We start from the raw sequence: 24,933 nt of genomic DNA, 5'->3' as shown, positions 1-24,933 counted from the left end.
GATATTTACATGTTGCACGACCCATGGATAATTCTTATTATTTCTAATAGTTGTAGTAGTAGTAAAAGTAGTAGTAAAATAGTAGTAGTTGTTATTGTTGACAGTGGTATTTATGATATGTCACATGATCTGTGGATTATTATTATTATTTCTAATAGTTGTAGTAGCAGTAATAGTAGTAGTTATTGTTACTATTGACAGTGATATTTATGATATGTTATGTCCTTCATGGATTATTGTTATTATTTCTAATAGTTGCAATTGTAGTAGCAGTAATAGTAGAAGTAGTAGCAGTTCCTGCTGGGTCATTTTAGTTGTATCCAACTCCCTGTCAGTAGTAGTATCAGTACTAAAGTAGTAGTAGTATTAGTAGGAGTAGTCTAGCACAGAGACGTAACTTTGGTGCTCTTCAAGAACAAAGGAAAACGATGTAGTAGCAGTAGTAGTAGAAAGATTAGACGCTTACCGTGTTTCCCGATAATAAGACCTATCCCAAAAATAAGCCCTCCCCTTACTGTGTAAGATTCCTCTAAAATAAGCCCTCCCCCAAAAATAAGCCCTATTGAGATTGCTACTGTAGTGAAGGTGATCCCCTGGGCTACATGCTACATTATGGTACCTTCTGTATGCACCGTCCCCCCCCCCCCGTGAAACGCCACACTCCAAGCTGCATCCAATCAGAGCTGCAGCAGTGAGCGCGTCATCCTGTTCTTCCCCAGTGATTTGCTTATTGAATAAAGGTACATTTTTTTTGTTCACATTTACCTGTTTATTAAAATTGCTGTCAATGTTCATTAAAATAAGCCCTCCCCTGAAAATAAGCCCTCTGGTGTTTTTCTGTCCAAAAAATAATAATAAGACAGTGTCTTATTATTGGGGAAATATGGTACTAGCATACTGACTTTGAATTCTATTCTTTCCTCTGGATAAAGCCTATGGAACTAATATTCATGAGTAGAATCAAAAATTCCATCATAGGTTACACCTACATTAACTCAATTAACAAGGTGGAAGGGAAGGGAACAAGCACTGTATTAGGCACTGTATACACATGATCTCATTTGATCCTGACAACAACCCTGTGAGATTGGTGCTGTTATCCTCATTTTATAGATGAGGAAACTGAGGCAAACAGAGTTAAATCATTTGTTCAGGGTCACAGAGTTAGCATCTGAAGCCAGATTTAGACTGAGGTCCTCCTGACTCCAGGCCCAGGACTCTATCTGCCTGGTTGAATTTAAACAAAGAACAAAAAAGTGCCAGGATTAGGTCATCACCATTAAAATTACAGAAGTTTATCTTTAAGGGATCTAGACTCCTTAAATACAAATTATACAAGGAAATGATAGAAACTGTGCGATACAACACTGCTAGTTTAAAAAAAAAAAGGTCCTTCCTCTTCTAACCCTGTTCTGGTTCCTGGACTTCCAAATCATACTATCTCATTTAGGAACTTCAGGAACTTTTCTCTTCCCTCTACCCTTTCAGCTCTCTTTTGTGGGTTGTTTTCCCCCATTAGAATATAAACTCCTTACAAGCAGGCACTGTCTTTCTTTTTTTTTTTTTTTGTTACATTTATATTTAAATCTTATTCTATTTCTGATTCAATCCTCAGCACTTAGAATAATGTTAGGCACACAGTAAGCACTTAATAAATGCCTATTTTCTTCCTTTTTTACCTACCAAATACCTGTACACTATCTTGAGGATAGAAGTATACATCTGAAGCTAACTATCTTTTATGAACTCGTGAATAACAAAGTCCCATACTACAAATACAGATCTTGAGATAACTTTGAAAATTTGACACATCAATTGAATGAGAACTAGAGGACTTTCATTGACAAATTTTTGTCCACAACCAACCGGATATAACAATGATCTATAAAAATTAAAGAACAATATTTTTAATGGACATTAATGTACAAAATACTCATATTTTGAAATGATAACTTTTCAAAATTTAGAGACACAACAGAGGACATGGAAACAATGGGGAAGGAAGATATGCCTCCTTTTTGCTATCAGAGTTGTCCCACAGATCCTTTCAGTGAACCTAGAGGACATGATCTGAGATCCCAAGACTATTTTTTCAATCACAGAAAGGAGCTATTTTATTTATTTTTGTAACAGTTCAAAGAACATTAAATATGAAAAAAAGTAGGCTATCAACTTGTCCTAGGGCCATTTGTAGACAAACCATATGAGAAAGACTAGAATGAGATGATGGCTACAATGAGAAAAAAATCTATTTGTGAGGCTCTGATAAGATCATATGTAGAAAATGCTTTCTAAATATTAAAGAGATTTTAAAAAGCGAATTATTATTATTAATCATCATTAAGATAATAAGGAATAAGTTATTCCTTTTCCAATGGGGTTCAGTTAAAAATGGTTTTAGAACAAGCTGCTAGTCTGCTAAAATTCTTTTTAAGTTTTTATGTTTTATCGACTAGTGCAGAGATGAATAAAATAATTGTGGTTTGTAGTTGAATAAAAGTATTAGAATGTGCACACAAAATCTATAGATTCACTGAAAGGATCTTCTGTAGTACACAGGACAATGTGGATGACTAGTAGCCCCAACCTGTTTCCACATTTTAATCTTCTCTGCTTGGTCTCTATGATTTGAAAGCTTTTCATTCCATGTAACTTGGAGTTTATGAATATTTAGTATGGCAGCATCTGGGAAAAACATTGTTAAGTTTTTAAGAATCAGTGTTATAGCTGGGTAATTTTGAACAACAGCTAATTCTGTGACAGTGTTTTGGCTATGGTACAGTTTATGTGATAAGTCCTCAAGGATATTTTGAAGTCTGCATTTGTTGCATAGGGATTTGTTTTCTATCAGTAATTATCATTATTATCAAATTTATTCTTAGTCATAAAATGCATGGCAGAGTAAAAACATGAGATGTTGTTTTGTTGAAAATTCATTTGTAGGCATTTGATCTTGTTCTGGGTCCAAATTTCCCCTAGCATGGTCAACACCTTTCCCTTGCTTGTCTTATATTCTGACTTGTATGATATTATTTTTTTGTACATAACTTATCTTCCTTATTATTCTGTAACTTTTTGAAGGCAGGGACTGTGTTTTCATATTTCCATCTTTTTAGTGCCCAGCACAATGCCCTACTTAATAAATGTTTGTTCAACTGTTCTTCAGGTCTCACATTGTATTGATAACATCCAATACAATACCTTGCACACAGCAGGTGGTTAATAAATGCTTAATGGTTTGGATTGTTCCCTAATATCCAGTGGCATGATTTTGATTCCCTTGTATCCTCTCATTGCTTTTAGTGAATGTAGTGTTCTTCACATGGAGGCTGAGGTAATGCTTCAGCCTGAAATAATATTGGCTTGACAATTCAAGAGTTAATTAACCAGTTGGTGAATTGGACAAACTCTGCTTCTCTCCCTCCTGCTTTCCTGGGTCTAGGTTCATTTGTGCCACCATGGGGAAGAATGGGGAAAGAAGAAGGAAGGACATTCAAATTCATTTATTTTATACATAGATGTGTTTCATGCATAGATTCAGAATGATCATAATTCCAAGTCCCACACAGTGAATAGTTTTGCACATTTTCTGAACTGTCTTGGAACATCAAGATCAGGCTATTTATGATTATTTTTTATTATGTGTCTCCTTCTGTATTCTACAGTCTAAAAATTAATTCTTTTAAAAGGGTATTTTCATTCATTCAACAAACATTTATTAGGCACTTTTTATGTATTAACCATTTGGTACTGATAGCATTTAGAAATATACCAGTTCAATTAGTCACCTAAATAAATCTTTGTGGTGCAGTAATACGTGCCAAGACTTTCCCTCATTATCCTAAATAATAAACAATTGCCCAGTTATTCAGCCAACTGTGACCTCTGTCTTTCTCTGTACTCTCAGGCAAGGGAGGGAAGATACATTCTAAACTGATTAATGACCACTGAATAAAAACATCATGAACCCAGATGTGTCAGAAAGGCTATTCAAGAACAATGAAAGGCTATAAGTCACAGTTATCTTCATCTCTGACAGATTAGGCCTGTTAAAATGGCCCCTTTCCCAAGAGGATTCCCAAAGGGTAAGGTGGTATACTCCCTACTGGAAAGAACCCCGAACCAATAACCAAATTTGTTTTCAAGTTCTGATAGATCTGCCATGGATTCCATCTGTGTCCTTGAAGGAGTGAGGCCTCTCTGGACCTACTTTCCTCATCTCTAACATAGCAACCTTAGAATAGTGGAACCCTAAAGTCCCTCTCAGTTCTAAATCCTGATCGTTGATGAAAGGTAGTTAACTATAGGAATTGGTGGATCCAAAACGGCTGACCTTCTGTGGATTAGGTTTGGCAGCAGTCTATACCAAAAGAGAGCAGAGTGAGATTTCCTAGTGGGGGATAGAAGTTTCACTTTCAAAAGATAAAGATTGTTTTGGTTATTTTGTAGAGTAACTTCACACTGCCCTCCCCCCATCTGCCCACCCCAGTTGTAACTCCCTATTGTTATCACAATCTAAGGCCACTCTCTACTGACCCCAAACTGCTGCCTATTATATTTCACAATATCTTTGGATGAGGAGGAAAGGGAAACAGGTCTTTTTTGTGCTAATCCAAGTACAGATGTGGGGGGTGGGGGGATACCAGGAAGCTGAATACCAAGAGGAAGGATGCTAAATCGTGTGTGTGTGTGTGTGTGTGTGTGTGTGTGTATGTGTGTAATGGGAATGTAAATTTTTAAGATCTTCCCTGACCCTAGGCTAAAGTGCACCTGGAGCCTGGGGTGGGAAGCTTGTTTTTCAGTACATACTTTTTGATTGGCCAGTGGGTCCAGAAGGTTGTTACATTCTCTGAGCCAGGAGAAGGCTATATAAACCCTGATTTGAGGCTTTGTTTTGGGGGCTCACTTTGAGAAGTGTTCTGTGATTTGATCAGATGAGACTCTGGGAAGCCGTTGTTGAGAGCCCCCCGGCTTTGAAAAACCCAGATGTTGATGAAACCCAGATGTTGATTTGGTATGGATGTAATGGTAGGTCAGTTTGGAAACTGTATACTTGATCTGTTTCTCTGTCTTGATAATTCTGTCTGTATATTCTGAAGTTTGGGGTGCTGACCTTTTTCCCCTGAACTAGGTAAATGATACATATTTGACTGATTAAAGTAAGCTTGTTAACCCATTTTGAGTTGCTTTCCTTGATTATCAAAGCAGATCTAAGAACCTGTGTTAGCAGCCACCCGAGGGACTCTGGGGTGCTTGCTGCTACAATGTGTGGTGTGTGTGTGTGTGTGTGTGTGTGTGTGTGTGTGTGTGTACATTTTGAGATTTCTTGCCACTAGAAAAAGATTAAATTTGAAAGGTAACTTCCTCTCTTGTATCTCTGCCCAGAATTCAGGTAACTGCCTGCCACCAGGTAGAGAGTTGCAACTTGGATTGTGAAAGACAGTCTAGATGTTTGGGCTCCTTTAGATTTCGTAGAAAATTAGAGCAAAATATTAGGAGCAAAACATAAAGAAATATCATGGACTTTGAATATCTTGCTAGCTTTTAGTTACTATTCTGAGATGTTTTGTTAAAAAGACTTCTTTCTAATCAAATCTCTAATACAAGGGGAACAGATAGATTTATTTTGTTCTTATTAATATTGAAAAATACTTATAAGTTAATTAAGATACAGTTACTATAAATGGGTATAAATTGATATAAAAATACCTTTAAAATACTTAAAGTTAACTTAAAAAGTAATCCTATTTAAAAAAGAAAAATATTACTCATATGCATATATTAAGAGAGTGAATAAAAGTCCTACAGATCTGATAGAAGTTCTAATCATCAGCTGTTAATACATGATCAACATATTCTTTATAGCTTCATAGTTCCCCTACAGCAATGAGATTGGGATAAATTATTGTTATCTTTAGATGTATTTTCTAAGACATCATTGAGGAAAAGGAGTCAAAATATCTTTGATAAGATTCTGTTATCTGGGATCAGGAAATTACACATTAACCATTTAACCCAATATTTGTAATATATTATATTATCTTTGATACTAGCTAGCCATATATTAGCCAGTGTATTTCCTTTAATTTACACTTTGCAGCTATTTGCAATATTTCCTCCTCTCCAGTCCCTGGAAAAGAATAAAATAAGTACTTTCCTGTAATTTAATACTTGTTCTCTTAATACTACAATCCTGAATTCGTGGACTTCATGTGCTACATTTCTTTAAATCTAGGGAAAAGGGAAAATTACATTTCCAATCTATATATCTCTATTCCATCTGTTAAAATGCTTATGGCTATAACAGAATTCAATTCCTAAAGGTTACAGTTATTACATATTTCACCTAATGCCTCCAATTCCAGATGTACATAACTTAATCACATTTGATTTTTAAGCTAAACACAACTTAATAGCACTTGGTTTTTAAAGTTTTAAGTTTTATTCTAAAAGTTGTTTAAGTGTTTCTTGAACTGTTTTATTATGTAATTTTCTAAAACCTCTATTTAGTCTTTCTAAAGTTGGTATGAATAAAATAAGGTTACTAACAGTATATGACTGAGCAGGAAGATTAAGCTGCTTTCATATAAATATAGCTTTTAGAACAAGGGGACTGATGAACTTACTCTATTCCCAATGTCTGTGGTATAATACCTGGATAATGTCTGGAGTCTGTGTTCTGTTTTGGGTACCTCGTTTTAGAAAAAAACATTGATAAGCTGGACTGTTTCTAGAGTAAGGTGATCGAGCTGGTCGACCAGGGGACACATTATTATTGTTCTGTCAATTCAGTTATGTCTGAATCTTTGGGACCCAGTGGATCACCTTGTCCATGGGGCTTCTTGGCAAATATATAGGAGTGGCTTACCATTTCTTTCTTTAATAAATTAAGTCAAGCAGAGATTAATTGACTTGCCCAGGGTCACACAGTTACTAAGTCTGAGACCAGATTTGAATTTATGTCTCCAGGCTGGGCATTCTATAAGTTGAGCCACCTGGCTGCCTGCCAGGGGAGATATTAGAGCTCAAATGAGTAACTGGTGAATCAGCCAAGAATTCTGCTCACATGTGTGTAACATAATTACATGAGAATGTTCCTCTTTGAGAGATTCCATGTAAAGATTGAGATGTTTGAACTAGGTACCTATAGCACATTATTTGTATGTATTAATTCATGAACACTTTTTCTTGCTCATTGCATTCCTAAAGAGATCTCAATTTTCAAAGGCACCCAACCCATAGAACAAAGGTAACAGCCAACTGCAAATCCATATGGCATGTTCATCCTCATAGATGTACAATGTATGATAGATTTGCAAAGTTGATCCCAGTCTGGGAGGCATAGCCCTCCCCACCTTGCTTCATTGACCAAGAGAGATAACATTTCAGAAGTACAAAAACCTTGACTATTTGTAATGCCTCAAAGTTTCAAGAGTTAGATCCTGAAGCCAAGGGTAAAAATTATATCCCAGAAGTATGGCAGTTGGTTCTTATAGTAGCGCACATACAGCACTATAAGCATGCTTCTCTGCCCACAGAGGCCTCATGCTTTGCATTGCTGTGGATGGCACAGTGCTAAGAATCAAGGGAACTTGGAAAGAACTGGAAATAAACATGAATCTGGAGTCTGCAATACTCACATTTTGTCCTAAGGCAGTAGTGGCCACCATGGGTATCTATCTTTGATATGTTGGTGAATTTCTAAACACATAAATTTGGATCTGTTGCTTTCATACTTGTACCAAAGAGGGCAAAGTGTTTTTTTCACTGAGAAATAAGAATTTGAAGGCAGGAGAGGATGTTCACCACCATTTACTTGGCAAAAGTGTGGTACATTCGTTTTACGTCATTATCTAAGTCAGGAGTTCTTAAGCTGGGGTCTGTGAATTTGTTTTTTAAAGATTTGATAACTATTTCAATTTGATTGGCTTTTTTGTAATACCATGCATGCTATTTTATTCATTTGAAAAACTATTTTGAGAAAGAGAACACAGACATCGCCCAACTGCCAACGGGGTCTGTGACATAAAAGAGGTTAAGAACTCACAATCTGAGTAATTAATTAAAGTGTTGAACAGAACAGGCCCATGTTTAGGGACCTGAAGCATATGACTAGACACTTCCCTTTAGGTTGACATTGGTTAAGGCTTTTGGTTATGATTGTTCATTTACCACACAATCCAATCTTGCCATCCTGCTCATGTCATATGCTTAATAGGTACCAAATTAAAAAAGAAATTTTTTTTGATATCTAGACAAAAAGTGTGGGGTATTATGTGTAAAATAAACTACCATGAGAGACTTTTCAGATGCTCTGATGAAATAAAGATATAGTATTAATAGAAACAAAGAGCATTAGAGCTTAAAGGGACCTTAAAACCATCTATTTCAACACTTCCATTTTTCAGATCAGGAAACCACAGAACAGGAAGGGGACATGATTTGGCCAAGATCATACAGCTAGTTAGTGGCAGAGCTGGATGTAGAACCCAGGTCTTCTGATTTCTGGTTCAGCTGTCTTGCATTGTCTCCTCCCTTAGACTGTGATCTCCTTGAGATCTCCTTGATCTTAGCCTTTCTTTGTATTCTCAGCACTTAACCTAGCACCTGGCATATAGTGATAGAAAAATGCTTGTTGACTGACTGACCAATCTGCCTCCTCATCTATTTCATTCCTCTGATCTAACAGCCCACAGAAAAGGACAATAAGAGATTTTAAACATACATGCAGACCTGGGATAAGCCTTAAAGAACATTTCATTCAGTCCCCTTTTACAGATGAGAAGATTGAGCTCAAGCTAAATGCAATGACCTGTCCAAGGTGACACAGATGTTTCATAACATAGCCTAGAAATGAACTACTGTCTTTTGCCTCCAATTCACTTCTCTTTCCACAGCACAGAGTGACAATAATAGGTTACATTTATGCCACACTTCCAGTGTGGCAAAGTTCTTTGCTCACAATAAACCTGTGAGGCAAGTACCGTAGTATAATATTATTACCCCATTTCACACAAGGAAACAGCCTAAGGAAGATTAAGTGATTTGCCTAGGGTCACACAGATAGATGTTTGTCAGAGTCAGGGCTTAATTGCAACTGATATTTAACATGGTGCTTTAAAGTTTGCAAAACAGCACAATACACTATATGAGATATGTCATACATGTGAGTATACATACATATATGTGTATGTATGTGCATACATATACATATGTATATACACACATACATATTTATACTTATTCTCATTGAGCACCACAACAATACTGTGAGGAAGGTCATAAATGTATCATTGTCATCATTTACAAGTAAAAAAAAAGATTAGATTCAGAGAGGTTAAGTGATTTGTTCATTCTTTCACACTAGTCAAGTGTTGAAGTTTGGTTTTGAACCTGAGTCTTCTGACTCTAATACAAGGTGCTGTGCTAAGATATGAGTTCAGTTTGATGATTTGTTCTTAAACCCAAGTTCTGGATTGGCCCTTGCCTAACCAGTACCCAGAGTCTTCTCATTCAGTTAAGTGATTGAGTTCATACATATTGGGTTTCCCATAGGGTGACTTGTGGGTTTGGCTACAACCTAAAAAGCAAGTATTCTAAGACCAAATAAAAATGTATATTTCTAACTCAGTAGAAATCAATTCTTACTCGTCTAATTATGATTATAGGTATGCCTAGAGCATGACCTGGGTGGGCTGTGTGTGTCAGTTCACCTGGCTCACACTCTGTATGGTAGAAAGAATATTGGACTAAGGGACTAGATCTCTGAATTATTACTGGGCCAATGGGAATGCTCCCCCGAAGAAGCCCATGAAATTAAATGATGAAATGCTTGTACTTCACACTTATAAACTGCATAAATACTTTGATATTTTCTTTTCCCCCAAAAAACCCTGCAAGTTCTTCATAAAAACTAATTTTACTTCCTCAGTAATGAACCTTACTTGTCTTACTTTCCATCAAAAACCAATTCCTCCCCCAAAACCCTGGTGGAAAAGCATGCTCAGTATTTCCTTTTAATTTACCTAAGATCACCCAGTAAGTGGGTAGCAGAACCAGTAATAATTCATGGTTTTTGTCACTTGGTCCAATATTTTTTCTACCAAGCAGTTCTGCTTCTCATTAGAGCCTTATGTCTCTCCTGGGAGGGACCTTATCTGGTAAGATTTTGACTAGGGAGGTTCAAATATGCTCTTATGAAGGTTTGCTAGGAGTATTTGAGCTAACCTGCCTTCAGTTCTTTTCAGGATTGTCCATCATTAATTTTCCGTAATTGTTTTGACATAGTTGATCTCTGGAAACATAAAAAGTTTTCCCTAACAATAAAGGGGCTGTGATTTCATTAAGGGTTTGTTACATTTCAAGGGGGAATAAGATATTTTATGAAAAACAAAAGGAGCCTTGTCATATTCTATTACAGCAATCCTATAACCCCCAGTGAAATCACCTTAGGGCTTATACAGTTCCTAATTACATACAGTGTACCTTGGATTTTTCATGTAATTTAAATGAATGAGTCTTGTACTGAATGTCTCTTATTGAAATTACTCAAACTCAAGATTTTGACTCCCCCTTGAACCTATCCATGCAAGCAATTCCTGAAAAGGATAGAGAGATTGTAAAAAAAAAAAAAGATATCTTTTGCAGAAAGTCATCAAACACTCCTTTTCCTTTCCAACCACATAGTGGACACTCATTTCTTCATTTTAATTTAAGTGTCAGATGCAGGAGGAGTGTGAGTTGATGGATCTGAGCGAGTCAAAGGATTTCATTTTCCCTAGTATTTCTTGGTGGTGAAGAGACAGTCTAGGTTGGCACTGAAGAAAGGGCTGATTCTGAATGACTTGTATTCTTCTACTCTCATACCAGGGAAGCTAATTGAAATATTTGGAACTGAGCTCAAGTCTCCTGCTTTCTAAACTTCAGGAAAACGTTAGAGACTTTGGGGGATCTGGGTTGGAAAAATTCAGTTTTCTGTTTTAACTTAGAGGGGAGGTATAAACAACCGACCCTTTCCATGGTTGCTATCAGTCCAAAGATCTTGCTATTAGAATAGTAATTTTTTGTTGAGATAATGACTAGATTATGGACAGGAAGTGGGGGGGGGGGTTGGGGGGCGGGGTAGGGAGCTGGCCTGGTTGTCAGGAAGATTTTGGTTCAAGCCCAGCTTCTGACATTTACAAGTTGCATGAACCTGGACAAGTCACTTACATTCTTTAGAGAATTCTCCAATATTGTCCATTGAAGAACGAAAGCTGATTTGCTCTTGATTTAATAGAGGAAGTACTTTATGAATGAAGCTCCCATTATGGATGAAATCACCAGACAATTCAAAAACCACAAAAAGGCCTAAACTATACTTTCCTCAAGCCACTATTCTGCATCTCAAATCCCTTCTAGCTTCCAGGACTGTTCTTCTACATTATTGCCTCCATTTTCTCATTTCCCAATCACTTCTCAATCTCTTGCATTTCAGTTGTGATCCTTCCATTTGGCTGGAACTCTGTCTTTCAAGATGAATAAAGACTTAGCAATGACCTTTGCTCAGGTTCACGTTACTTGTCCCATCTGCGGCTTTTTCATGGGTGACTACACCCTTCTTCTGTCTCCTTTCCCTTCATCCATGCATTCAACAAGCTTTTATGAAATGCTCACTTTGCACAAGGTAAGAAGCAGCATGGCTTGATGCATAGAAAATTAGCCATAGCATCCAAAAGATCTGGGTTCAAGTCTTACTCCTGACACAAAGTACCTTTCAAACCATGAGTAAGTCCCAATCTCTTAGTGCCCCCTAGCACTGACCATCAATTAGAGAGGAGCCACAGTCTACATTGGTAGTGGTAGAATGTGTACCTCTCATTAATTAAATTAAACACAAAGTAATTGAGGATTGATTAAGGGAGAAAAGTGCTCCCCGGGAGGGGGGGCAATGAGGAAGAGGGTATCAGAAAAGTACTTCTGTAGGAGGAAGCCCTTGAGTTGATTCTTGAAAGGAGTCAGAGGAAAGCAGAGATAAGGAGGGAGAACATTCTGGACGTGGGCGCAACCTATGCAAAGACACAGAGCAGAGGGATGGAATACTGTATATAGAAAACAGAATATGTGTAGGGAAGGAATGTGAAATAAGTATGGAAAGCTAGGCTGGAGTCAGATTGTGAAGGGTTTTAAATGTCAAATAGAGGAGCTTCCATTTTTAACTTAGAAGCAATAGGGAGCCAATGAAGTTGCTTGAGTAGGGGAGCGATGTGGTCAGACCTGAACTTTAGTAATATCAATCTGGCAATTTTCTGGAAGATGTAATAGCATAAGTCTCCCCACTCAGTTCTACTCTGAATGCTTCTTCTCAGCCTCCTATTTATTTCCTGCCCATTTAGCATTATCATCTCTCAAAGTACTATGTTGTCCCCTTCTCTTTCTATATTCTTTTTTGGTGATATTAGTTCCTATAGGTTTAATTATCATCTGCATACGTGATGCCCAAATCCATATATCCAGTCCTGCTCTGTCTTCTGAGCTCCAGTCACATATTACCAATAGCCTACTAGATACCTTCCTGGAGAGCTCCCTGGTGTCCCAATCTCAACATGTCTCGAACAGAAATCTTTACCTTCCTAAATTCACCAAACCTCTCAATTGCCATTGAACCTTCCACTCATCCAGGTTCACAAGTTCAAAATCATCTTTGAATCTTTCTTCTCTTTCATTCCATTTATTTAATCAGTTGCCAATTTAAAAAACTGATTTTACTTTTATATCTCTTGCATCCATCCCCTTTCCTTTACTAACACAACCGTGACCCCTTGTTCATGCCCTCACAACTTTTTATTGGCACTATGCCTATAGCCTCCTCACTGGTCTTCCTGCTTCCAGTTTCTTTTCTCTCCAGTCCATCCTCCATACAATTGCCAAATTAATCAAAATCAAATTATCAAAATCTTCAGTGGTTCCATATTGCTCCCAAAATAAAATAAAAATTCCTTAGCTGGACAGTTAAGCTCAAATTTGTCTCTGACTTACCTTTTGAAAATGTCTTTTGTATTATTTCCCTTCATTTCACACTATATTCTAATGGAATGGCCATTTATCTATCTATCTGTGCTTTGGCTCAGGCTATGACCCTTGTCTAGGCTGCATTCCCTTCTTTCCTCTGACTTTTGAATCCTTATTTTCCTACTACATTCATCCCAGGTGTCATGAAATCACTCCCGATCCTCCTTCTAATGAGGACTCTCTTCTTCCTAAAGTTCCTTTGAATTTACTTATCTGCACCTGTTGTAACCACATGCACTGCTCCCAAGAGAATGTTAGTTCATTGTGAGCATAGATTATTTCTTTTTCTGTCTTTGTATTTCTATTCCTACCACCATACCTAATACATACCAAAAGGTATCTAATAAATGTTTGTTGAAATGAATTCCCTTAAAATAGAAACTTCAAATTCAGTAAAATATGTGTGGATTTATGGCTAGGACATTGTTTGTGATGCTCAGCTGATCCCATTCCTGGGGCACAGGACAGGATTTTCCAATTTTCTGGTTATCCTTGAAGAATTCTCTAAAATAACATGAACTTTCAACTTTTAACACATTTCCTTCTATTTTAGACCAATTTCCAAAGCCATTCCTAGACTTTCAAATCCGTCTTCCCACCTCCTACTCAGTTCCATGGTCACATCAATTCTTATTGAAATTAACCAAATAAAATGTGGGGGGGAAATCCTGAAAATAGTCCTTCCTTGTAGCCTTTTTCACGACAGGCCAGCCCTGAGGAGTGCTGGTACAACAGGAACGTGCTATAAGAAGAATAAGTCCTATCTATATGAATCATGTATTAAAGTTTACAAAATGCTTTCCTCACAAATATGTAAGGGTAGGTATCTGCATACAGACACATCACAGATTACAATGAACACAAGGAGAGAACAGAGAACCAGGGACCTTGAATTAAATAACTTTTATCAAGGATCATTCTCTTAAGGATACAGTCAACTCATGTTCCTTCAGCAGTCTGAGACTTTAGGAATATATTTCAAGATTAATTAGAAAAGGAATTCTTTAAAATGGAAAAATAGACTATTTCCCTATTATTCATAACAACAGAACCTATTTAATGAAGCCTTGAAAGTAGTTCAGTGGCTTGACTGCCACCTACTGGTTACTCTTCATTACAACCCTCATTTTAGTTTCTTGAGCATCAAAGGGGAAAAGGCTGCTTTCCTCATCCAGTGATACCAGAAAAGAATTTAAACTCTGTGCTGGAGTGTAATTTTTCTTTTTCCAAAAAGAACTGCATAAGAAGGAAAGAATGTGATTGATATAATTTCCAATTTCCACTTACCATAGGACCGTATAGAGTACACATTGGTCCAAAGGTTGATTCAAGGAAATTCCAAAAGCTTGTACTTTGTCCATCTCATTTAATCCTGGCAAAGCTTCCCATTCCAGAAAAGCTTCCCATTTGACCTACAGGAACCCTCACACAACAAATCCGAACCATGAAGAACCAGTTTCTTCATGAAACTGATATTCAGAATTTTAGAGCATCAGAAAGAGATCTCTGTCTCACCTGACTCTTAAGCTTACATAACCAGTGGAGACTTCAGAGGATAAGTACTTCTTTCATCAAAATATAAAAATCAAGTATCATGTGTTTGTACATCAGCGACTATTTCAGAAAGACCTAAACTAGAAAAGAAATTTAGTTGCCTCAAATTTCAAGTTGTGGGCCTCTGATAAGCCCAACATGTTTGGAAATCAGAAAGCCAACAGAAATGATTTGTGTAGTTTTTTTTTCCCCTCCAGTGTTTAAATTACCCATTTTATAGTAATAATCCATTTATTGGATCCAGTGATACCATTTAATGTTTCCATATAAAATGATGATGACTTCTTGGTGGACATGTGGCCTGAAGATAAACTCTGTATGTCATTTATTTTAATTACACCTTTTCCTGTCTTTGTGCTCAATTACGCATGTACAGAAAATTAAAAATTGTTTATAGGTTAATAAAGTACTGCATTGAATTGGTTGCATTTCTTCAAATATGTTTGCATATTTTTATACACACTTAAATTGAGTTATGATTAATTATATCTTTAAGAAAATAAAGAAAAATTATGTAGAATATTAAATTCTTTTTATAAAAACAATCTGCTTCCTGTGTAGCCTATACCCTATTCACAATATACAATTCAAGCACATCAATAAACTCTTAACACTCCAGAAATCCTTTCAAACAATGTTCTGTTCTGTACCATAAACAGGCATGGATAATAAATATTAGCATTTGGTAAAGTCACTTAATCTGTTAAGGTAATAATGGCCAAAAGACAAGTCATAAAAAGACTAATAGCTCCTTGAAGCACTAATAAAATTTGCCTGTTTCAAGTCGACATTTCTTAATCATTGTGAGCTATGTAAGATCAATTCCCTTTGTATTTATACAAGCACACAGATCTATGTACTTAGGCACACATTGAGAATATGTATCAAATTGTGATCACATCATAGTCATGCAACAAAAGCTCTCTGTGTGCCCTTATTTACAGCAACACCATTAGAATTAGTAGAAATTAATGTAAGGGAGTATTAATAACATTGTGGATGAGAGGAAACCATTTTATAAAATAATAATGGTATAGTTTTTTTTATGTGATTCTATTCCAGTGAGACAGAGGAAAAGAAAAATGGTTTTGCCTAAAATATTGGCAAACTAGCTGAAAGAATAAAATTAAGTTGACCTTTTAATAGATGTCTATTTATTGATTTAAATTCACCTCATTTTGGGGGGGGGGAGAAGAGAGGGCATGCTGAGGAGGGACTATTAGAATACAGGCATATATAATAATGCACAATCCAAACCATTTTTATTTCTTTTGTGTGTCATTACTGAAGGATTGAAGCAAGCTTCCCCTAAGTGTAGTGATGCAAAAATAATAGTATCCCAGTCTGGCTGTGCAAGAGCAGAGGAAAACAAGGGCTTCATATTAAAGTACCTTCTAGGTAGCTGACATGACGCATCTAGTCAGACGTAAATAATGACAGACGGAAACTATCATGAGGTCTGTGAAGCATCAACATGCTGCCATCATTTTCTCTCTAACCTTGCCTTGCTAGCAGCTCTCAGGCTTACAGGCTGAGAGATCATTTAAAAAGCAAATCCTAATGATGCTGCCCACTGTAACAACAGTCAGCGAGATTGGCACCAATTTAGCTCAGTTTAGAAACTCAGGGTGGCAGCCATTGTTGGCTCATGACACCCTAAACTCATGGCGTTTCCACATTCTACCCCCATCCTTCCTGGTCCTCCCCATGCCCCCTCCCACCCCCTCAACCACACACGCCTCCCTTATGGCTCTTTCTGCATCTTGGAAAGATGTTTCACCTGTATGGAAGGGAAATTGTCCATCTCGGTCCCTCAGTTGGCAATCTGAGCATAATCTCTTGGACTGCCTCTGTTTTTCTGGACTGTCTTATTTGGTAAAACAGAACAACACAAAATATATCAACAACAGCAACAAACCCTAGTGAAAATCCCCACCCACCCCCTTCCTTTGTGTGTGTGTGTGTGTGTGTGTGTGTGTGTGCAACACATACTATTTTGTGTGCATTATGTATGCACATGCTAACTGTGGGTAAATAACATTCCAGTGTCCCTGTAGCTTAAGTCTAACATGGTTATGGTTCAGATAAACACATCTGTACATGGCTGCCATAATCAATGTGGAATGGCAGAACAATTTTGCAGATGCAGTCCCAGAAAAAAAAATAGCTGTCTTGTCCAGATTCAATAGAATCTATTCACCAAGAAAACCTGCGATAAAGCGGTAACACATTTTATTTGTTAAGACAGTGATGACTTAGCAAACCAGTGGGAACTGAAGTTGATGTCCGATAAGATAATGGCATTATCACTTTGCAAATCAGCATGTGGCTTTGCTTGGGTGCCAACACTAGGGCATGGGGTTTCGGGAGCTAGGGCTGACAAAACAAAGCAAAAAAAGCAAGGAGATCCAACTGCTTAGGTTGGATTGTAAATGCATTCTGGTCAATTACCATGAATTTCCTTCCGCTTTGTACAAAACAGATTGCGCAGGCTGAAGATTCACTGTTAGAGGGAGCTTGGAGATGTGTGTTGGGAGTAGGGGGAGAGCATGAGGGAGGTAGAGTGTTGGTCAGAATAATTCATCCTAATGGAAAGGTATTGATCTCACTTCATAATACTTTAATCACTAACTGAACAACTTATCTTGGGAAAAAGAGATGCCAAAATAAAATAAGTGTTTTATCTACGGATACACACATATGTTATACACATATATACATACATTATACACATATATAACCCATATATACACAGGTACACATATGTATTTATGTATGTATGTGATATATTTTAACATGCCTACATAATGTTTTTAGGACTTTTGAATTGCTCACAGTTATAAATATTAATGTTATTTGTGACTCCCATAGAAAATGGAAGATATTTAATTCTGTTGTTGATATCAGGTACTGTACAGGTTGATTTCCCCAGGCGAAAGTGAAAAATGTACTATTTGGACTTAAATTTAGATTTAATAAATAGCTAATTTAAGATCTTGTTCTATATGCAAGGAAATAATCACAAGGCATTCCTTTTTAAAAGGTTTCATTTATTCTTGTGAGCTTAATTATTGCGAGGAAACTGTGAGCAATTTGTTTTTTACCAGTGTCTGATTTCTGAGAATGGTTATTAAATATTAAATGGATGCATAATTCAGGCAATTAAGAAAGTAATCACACAAAGTAATGTAATGGAAGTTAATTATTACTGCATAAGCAAATAGTTCATTAATGCTAGGAGTTGCTATGGCTGCATTCTTAATACATGCAGAAGTGAAGCATGAATCCTCCGTGTATTTGAGGAGGTAGGAGGAAGTGGGATACTCCAGAAAGGCTGTTCCTAATGAAAAGTCTAAGCAAATAAGGCCATATTGACCCCTGACTTGTCTAAATAATGTGGGATCATCATTACTTATGAGAGTTTTAGCAAAAGCACGACTGACTTAGATGCTTATAATCTTTTCTATTTGTAGTACAGACGGTGGCTTAAATCAAGGAAGAACTAAGGGAATTCAGGTTGTTAAAAAAAAAATCTCCAATCCCGCTTCCCTTGTTAAAAAAAAAAATCTACCCAGTGCTATTCCTCTTGTTAAAAAGCTATAAAATCATTATATGTAACTTAGGAGAACTAGAACATTTTTGGTTTCGATAGGATAATAGCTGGAAGAACTAGTCTTGTTCTATGCTGACACAACCATTGGTGAAAATTCTGACATATCCTGGCTCACACTGTCTCCCCAAAGCATTAGGCTTTATAAAGGCTGTTTTACATTAAATCAACACGGATACAAGTTCTTAGGCTTCCCACACTTGGTGCGGCTGCAAAGGTAACGTAAAATAGGGTGACCAAATGGGCTTGGGCAGGGGAGGGAGAGCGAAGAAAATGGGAATGATTTCTGAATGAATGAACAATAGAGAGGTTTCAGAATGAAGCCTCCCTCCAGGCCATGAGCAGGGCTAACCACACAAGGAGAGGTTTGTTATTTGTGGAGTTTGTAGCTTTTCGGACCTTGCTGCCTTCCCGTAGTGACCCTTCTCACGTGCCCTTTCTTGTCATGTCTCTTTATGTGTGTGTATACATATATATATACTCACACAGAAATATTATATTTCTATACATACACACATATATGTATATATCTTATATAGTGGGCTTATAAAAGATTTAATAATGTAGGCAATATTATATTACATATAATGCACATACATTTATATGTAATATATGTAGATGTAAACACAGTACGTGTAAATATATTTATAGACATTATTTAACCAATTACATAATTTATATATACAGGGTGTCCCAAAAGTATTAGTGCAGTTTGAAGCTTTAATAGTTTCAAATTGCACTAAGACTTTGGGGACACTTTGCATATATATATATATATATATATATATATATATATATACACATGTATATATACAAATACATATACATGAATATATTGTGTGAGTACATATGTGTATGTATATAAATGATATACACATACAAATTACTTTTTTTTTTCTGTTAAAGGGGCAAAACCATCTAGCCTGAGTTCAATATTTAAACACTATAAAGAAGCCAGAAAAAGAAAATGTATTTGTGGTATAGTTTCTCCTAAATGGAATAATAATCAAAATTATTTACAGAAATACTTTAAAATTTACCAAGCACTTTACTAATGTTATTTGAACCTCATGACAACAGTATGAGGCAGATACTACAGGCATTTTATCATTTCCATTTTCCAGGTGAGTAATTGAGACCAAGGGAGGTTAGGTATCTTGCCTGTGGTCACATAGCTAGAATTGTGGGAGGTGGGCTTTCCTGATTCCAAATCTACCATGCTCCCCACTGGACCTTACTGCCTCTCCAATGGAGATAGAAGCACTCCTCCCCTTCTTTTTATGGACTTACTGTGTGTAGATTTTGTGTGTGTATGTAAGTGTATGTGTTCATTCTCTGGGACTGAATATAAACTTCTCCTACATGGAGACTTTTTGCATCCCTGGTGACTAGCAAATTATCTGACATGTGGTAGATTCTTAATAAGTGTTTGTTGATTATTTGATTGATAAGTTTAATACACATCTGAAAATTATCCTACATGCTGCATGTGGCATTATGCTTGTGATGATGTGTGGAATGAACTCAATGGTCACTGTCTCTGTCAGGTAGAAGTTCATAGTCATATAGACAGTACTCACAGAGATAGTTAGAAAAGGCATTGGTTAATGGATTTGTTCATTCCTGCTTTAAGCACCTACTGTAAACAGAACATTGCCCTAACCACTGGAGATGATACAAAATTTAGATATGGCATGATCCCTTGTCCTCTTACAGTTCATAATATAATAAGGTTAATTAAAATCAATGAAGAAATGGAGTCTCACTTTCTTCATGAGGAAGTTGCATTTAGCTGACCTCTAAAGTCCTTTTTGGGGCAACTAGATGGCACAGTGGATAGAGCACCCAGCCTGTAACAGGAAGACTCATCTTCTTGAATTCAAATCTGGTCTCAGACATTTACAAGCTGTGTGACCCTGGGCAAGTCATTTTACCCTTTTGCCTCTGTTTCCTCATCTGTAAAATAAGCTGGAGAAGGAAATGGTAAAAACCACTCCAATATCTTTGGCAAGAAAAACCCAAATGGTGTCATGAAGAATTGGACATGACTAAAAAAAGAATGAACTACAGCAAAAGAACATTCTAGTTCTATGATTCTGTATTTGAGTGCCTCTTAGATTTCCATTCCTATGTTAGGTGCATGAAAAGAACCAGAGGGAATATGGCATAGTAGAAAGAGTACTACTGAATTGGGAGTTGGAGAAACTGGGTTATAATCTAACCTCTGGTTTGACCTGTTTGACCTTGGACAAGTCATTTTAAACTGTTAGGTTTTTTGTTTTTTGTTTTTGCAAATGGAAGGTGCCCCAGACTCGATGACATCCAAGTTTCTTTCTGGTTCTAAATCTTACCATGCAATCAATTCAGTAAGACATACTTAAGAAAACAATGAAATCTAAATTGTGTGGCACAAGCTCTAAAGCCCTGCAGAAATTCAGAGAAGGGTGATGTCAGCAGTACTTGAAGTGGTCCGAGAAGTCTTGTTGTAAAAGATGGAAACCTGAGGTCAACATTAAAGGATGAACAGAAGGGATTGGGGAAGGAAAGAAGACATCTCAAGAAGAGGGCAGAGTAGAGATTGGACATTTTGTGTGTGGTAGTGGTGGTGGGGCGATAATGAATCAAACTGCCCCGGCACAAAGGGGATATCTGGAAAGAAGAAGGAAAGAAAATTACTTTTTTAGGTCCTATTTGGAAGACCTTGAAAGTCAGGCTGGGGGGTCAGGTGTATGTGTTAGGCATTAGGGAATCCTTGAAGGATTTCATTCTCTAGGGAGCTATCAGTGGCTTTTTATTTTCCCTAAATACTTTTTAGCATCTCTTCATCAATAGAAGCATGTTTAATGCATTAAAAAAAATCAATCCTCATATATTTTGCCTGTAGACTGACTCTTCCTTTTCCAAAGGGTTAGGAATGAGTTTAATGGAGTTATGCCTATACCTTTCAGAATTTGGGCTCTCTTCACTTCCTATGATTCCAGAATCCAGTTCCAGTAGCCAGGTAATTCTAGAACAGATGAATTCCCCTCCCCCAGAGTGATTTAGGAATAAAACAGAAAAGGAAACTCAACATTTTGTTCTTCAGCGTCATCCTGTAGTGTTTCCTGCAGTCACACCAGCTCTATTCAAACCTTCTTAGGGCAATAAGTGAATATCAGATTCAGCTGAAGATAAGAGTTTGGATTTAATTTAGACTTCATAAGTTTATTCCTTGTAAGCTAATTGATTCTCAAAGGGGTGATATAGGAGTTAGGAACAATCCAGATTCTACTTTGAACTATTTTTGTCCCGGTAAGAAAGTCACATCTCTTCTCTCCTTGTATTTCCTTCTAGAGACAATATTACCTTTCCCTTATCTGAATTACTGAAGGTCTACTGAATTACAAATGACATGTGGAAAAGGAGGGACTCTCTTAGGGATTTCTGTATGTCCTGAGGGCAGAAATAGCTGAATTGTGTGGTTGTTCTTCGTATCTCCAGTACCCAGAACGCTGCCTAGCACATAGTAGGTGCTAAATCAATATTATAGCTGTTTGTTTAATGAATGAATGTCTTGTATATATGGGCATTTAATAATTGCTTATTGAATCGAGCTCAATTGAAATGACTTGCAGTAAACTGACCTGAAGGTGGAGGTTTGTTCATTCCCACCAGACCTTATTCTAGTAGTTGAAAGGAGCCAAATTCTTGGAATATCATTTAAGTCACCAGGAATAAGAGTTTACCCAGTACACCTTAGAGGTTTGAAGGAGTTCCAAAACCCTTTCCAAAAGTCACTTCCTCCTTTTATCACCGCTGAGAAGCAACTGACTTTGCATCTCAGTATTTTCTTATTATCATGACATCCAGCTGATTTCAGGGACACGATTTTCAGTTTTTTCTATTTACCATTTTAAAGTATTAAAAATGCAAAATATAGATAAAGCAGATTCCAGAATGTTTACAGATGCACAGGCTGTATACAGCAAAGCTGTACCTGAAGATGTATGTTTCAGCAACTTTGAACCCTCTTATCCAGAATAGTCACATCTTATTCCCTGGAGACATGTACTGGGGGATTTGGGGGGCAATTTTCTCTGTGATAGAGGTAAGGTGAGAAAGGAAAATCTCACATCCCCCGTGAACTCATATCTGGATTGAATATTCACTCATTAGACACTGCCTAAGCTTCAATGAAATGTCTTGAGCTAACGCTGCAGCTCTGTGTTAAACCCTGTCTTATCACCACAGTGGAAAAAAGACCTTATGAGGACTAATGACTAATTCCCTACATCATTTCTAATGTATCCCAGGGTGCTAACTTCAGAACACCTGCTTCTACCACTGGTAAGGTAATGAGAGAATTCGTGAGTTACAGACCACTGAAAGCATTCATAATATTCATCAGTCTAACATTATGAGATGGGGTAACATTCCTAGTTCACTAGGAACCATCGAATGCAGTTGCCCTCAGAGCTCTGCTTTTATGGGCAGTTGGTCAGTGAAGTGGTTGAAAATACATACTAATGGAATAAATGAGTTTGGAAAAGTTCTAGCTTCCCAGGAAGGCCAGAAAGCTTGTTAAATTGTGTTACTAGTAATATTTTTAAAATAATGCTCTTAATAACACCTACAGGCCAGAGAAGCAAAAAAAAAAAAAAAACCCAAAAAACCAAACCTGTAATCATCCAGAAAAATGAGACCCCCAAAATCCAGATTTTGGCCTGGACAATTCAGACTATTGGGGAAAAAGTGTCTTGGGAGCTTTGGAAAATCCAGATTGGCCTAGTATATTTATCCATGGGGCAGCTAATTAGAACAGTGGATAGAGTGCTGGGTCTGAAGTAAGGAAGACTGGTCTTTATGAATTCAAATCTGGCTTCAGACACTTACTTCTGTGTGACCCTGGGCAAATCACTTTACCCTGTTTGCCTCAGTTTCCTCATCTGTAAAATGAGCTGGAGAAGGAAATGGTATCTTTGCCAAGAAAACCCCAAATGGGGTCAAGAAGAGTTGGAAATGATTGAATAACAACTAATATCCAATTTCACCTGATTATTACCATTTTTACTGCTTGTGATGGAAAATTTAAGCATAGTTCTAGCCAATGAGCATTTTTTTAATTTTGAAAGAATCAAAAATTCTTAGTCCAGTGGAAATAAACAATATGTATATATATATATATATATATATATATGTGTGTGTGTATGTGTGTGTGTGTGTGTTCATATATACATACATTGGTAGTATATGTGTATATATGTAGGTGTGTGTGTATATATATGTATGTATGTATGTGTGTGTGTATCATAGAATAACAAATCCAGAATTGAAAGGGATCTCAAAGGTCATCTGATCTAACACTTTCATTTGACAGATGAGGAAAATGAGTCCAGAGTAGTTCAAGAATTTGCCCAGGGTCATAAAGGTAGAGTGTTAGAGGCAGGATTCAAATCCAGGTCCTCTGATAACTCTACACCACAATATCTCCCTATGTCCCTATCCATATTCATATGCATATCCATATCTAGAACAAAGACTTTTTTTTCCCTCTTCCCCCAAACCGTTTCTTTTTTTTTTTTTTTTTTTTTTTTTTTTGCTTTTTAGAAGGCAATTGGGGTTAAGTGACTTGCCCAAGGTCCATGGCTAGTTTTTGTGCCACTTAGCCACCCTGATTGTTTCTTTTCTTAATCAGAATCATGGAAATCACTGCTGTCAGGCTAGAAAAAAAGTAGACATCCTATGAGATATTAGATATTATCTTTTGATATTTAATGGCATATAAATGTAAGTGGAATGAGTCTGCAACTCTCTTCCAAATGGAATCCATTAGTTACTTGTAACTAACCTCTTTATTTTTTCACTTAAAAAACACTTTTGGTGGAAAACCTTTTGTATCTTTCCTTGTAAGTTGCTTTTTCATATTCCTTTCCCTTACCATCCCTCTTAGTTCACTTATTCAGTATCTTGCTCTTGGGTGTGAATATATGACTACAATTAAAAGTAAATGGCCCAATGACAGGTAAAAGATCTTATGCTCATTTTTCTTGATGTAAATGCAACTATCTGCTGCGGAAAACTATCCAGGGTTATGTCCAAGGTCATCCCTGCAGGGGGGAGGGGAGACCCACTTGTAAAATTATGGTTCTCAATGTATCCACCTCTGTGGGTAGCCCTGAAAAGGAGAGAGAAAATCCAAAATTTCTAGATATGATGAAAGACAAGGTGATCTTTTCATCATCTAAATTTCGTCCTTTATTTTTCTTCAGCATTTGTTTCTCTCTCCTCCCCATTAGGAATTATAAAAAAGCATTTGTGTTTCAGACTATATACATAGCTCCCAAGAAGACTCACAAAAGATATTTTTGGTCAGTCTTGTGACTTGGTTTCATTTCACTGTAACTGCTTCATGAATACCATCTAAGGAAATAATTATGTAAGGTCAGTTTACCTTGCTGCTGAATTCTCCACTTAGAGGAAAATCTCCTGGAAGCTAACAAAAATCCTAGGAAAGATGAAAAAATCAATGGAAATAAATGAGAGCAAGTCAGTTTCATACTTGGTGGGTCTGTGAGGCAGTTCTTTTGCTGAAAGATTCTGATTAGGAATGTACATGTTTTGAGACAGTTTACTTTAACCTTTCCGACTTTTCAGATAACTTTGCTTTAATTTCAAAAGCAACACACACACACATACACACACACACACACACACACACACACACACACACACACACACAC

The sequence above is a fragment of the Petaurus breviceps genome, unplaced genomic scaffold, assembly GCF_028583685.1.
Source record: "Petaurus breviceps papuanus isolate PSGF00001 unplaced genomic scaffold, PetGlider_PUasm1.0 90763, whole genome shotgun sequence".
In the NCBI taxonomy this organism is placed as follows: Eukaryota; Metazoa; Chordata; class Mammalia; order Diprotodontia; family Petauridae; genus Petaurus; species Petaurus breviceps.
The sequence above is the reverse complement of the archived record's forward strand: the minus strand, read 5'-3'. Positions refer to the sequence as shown.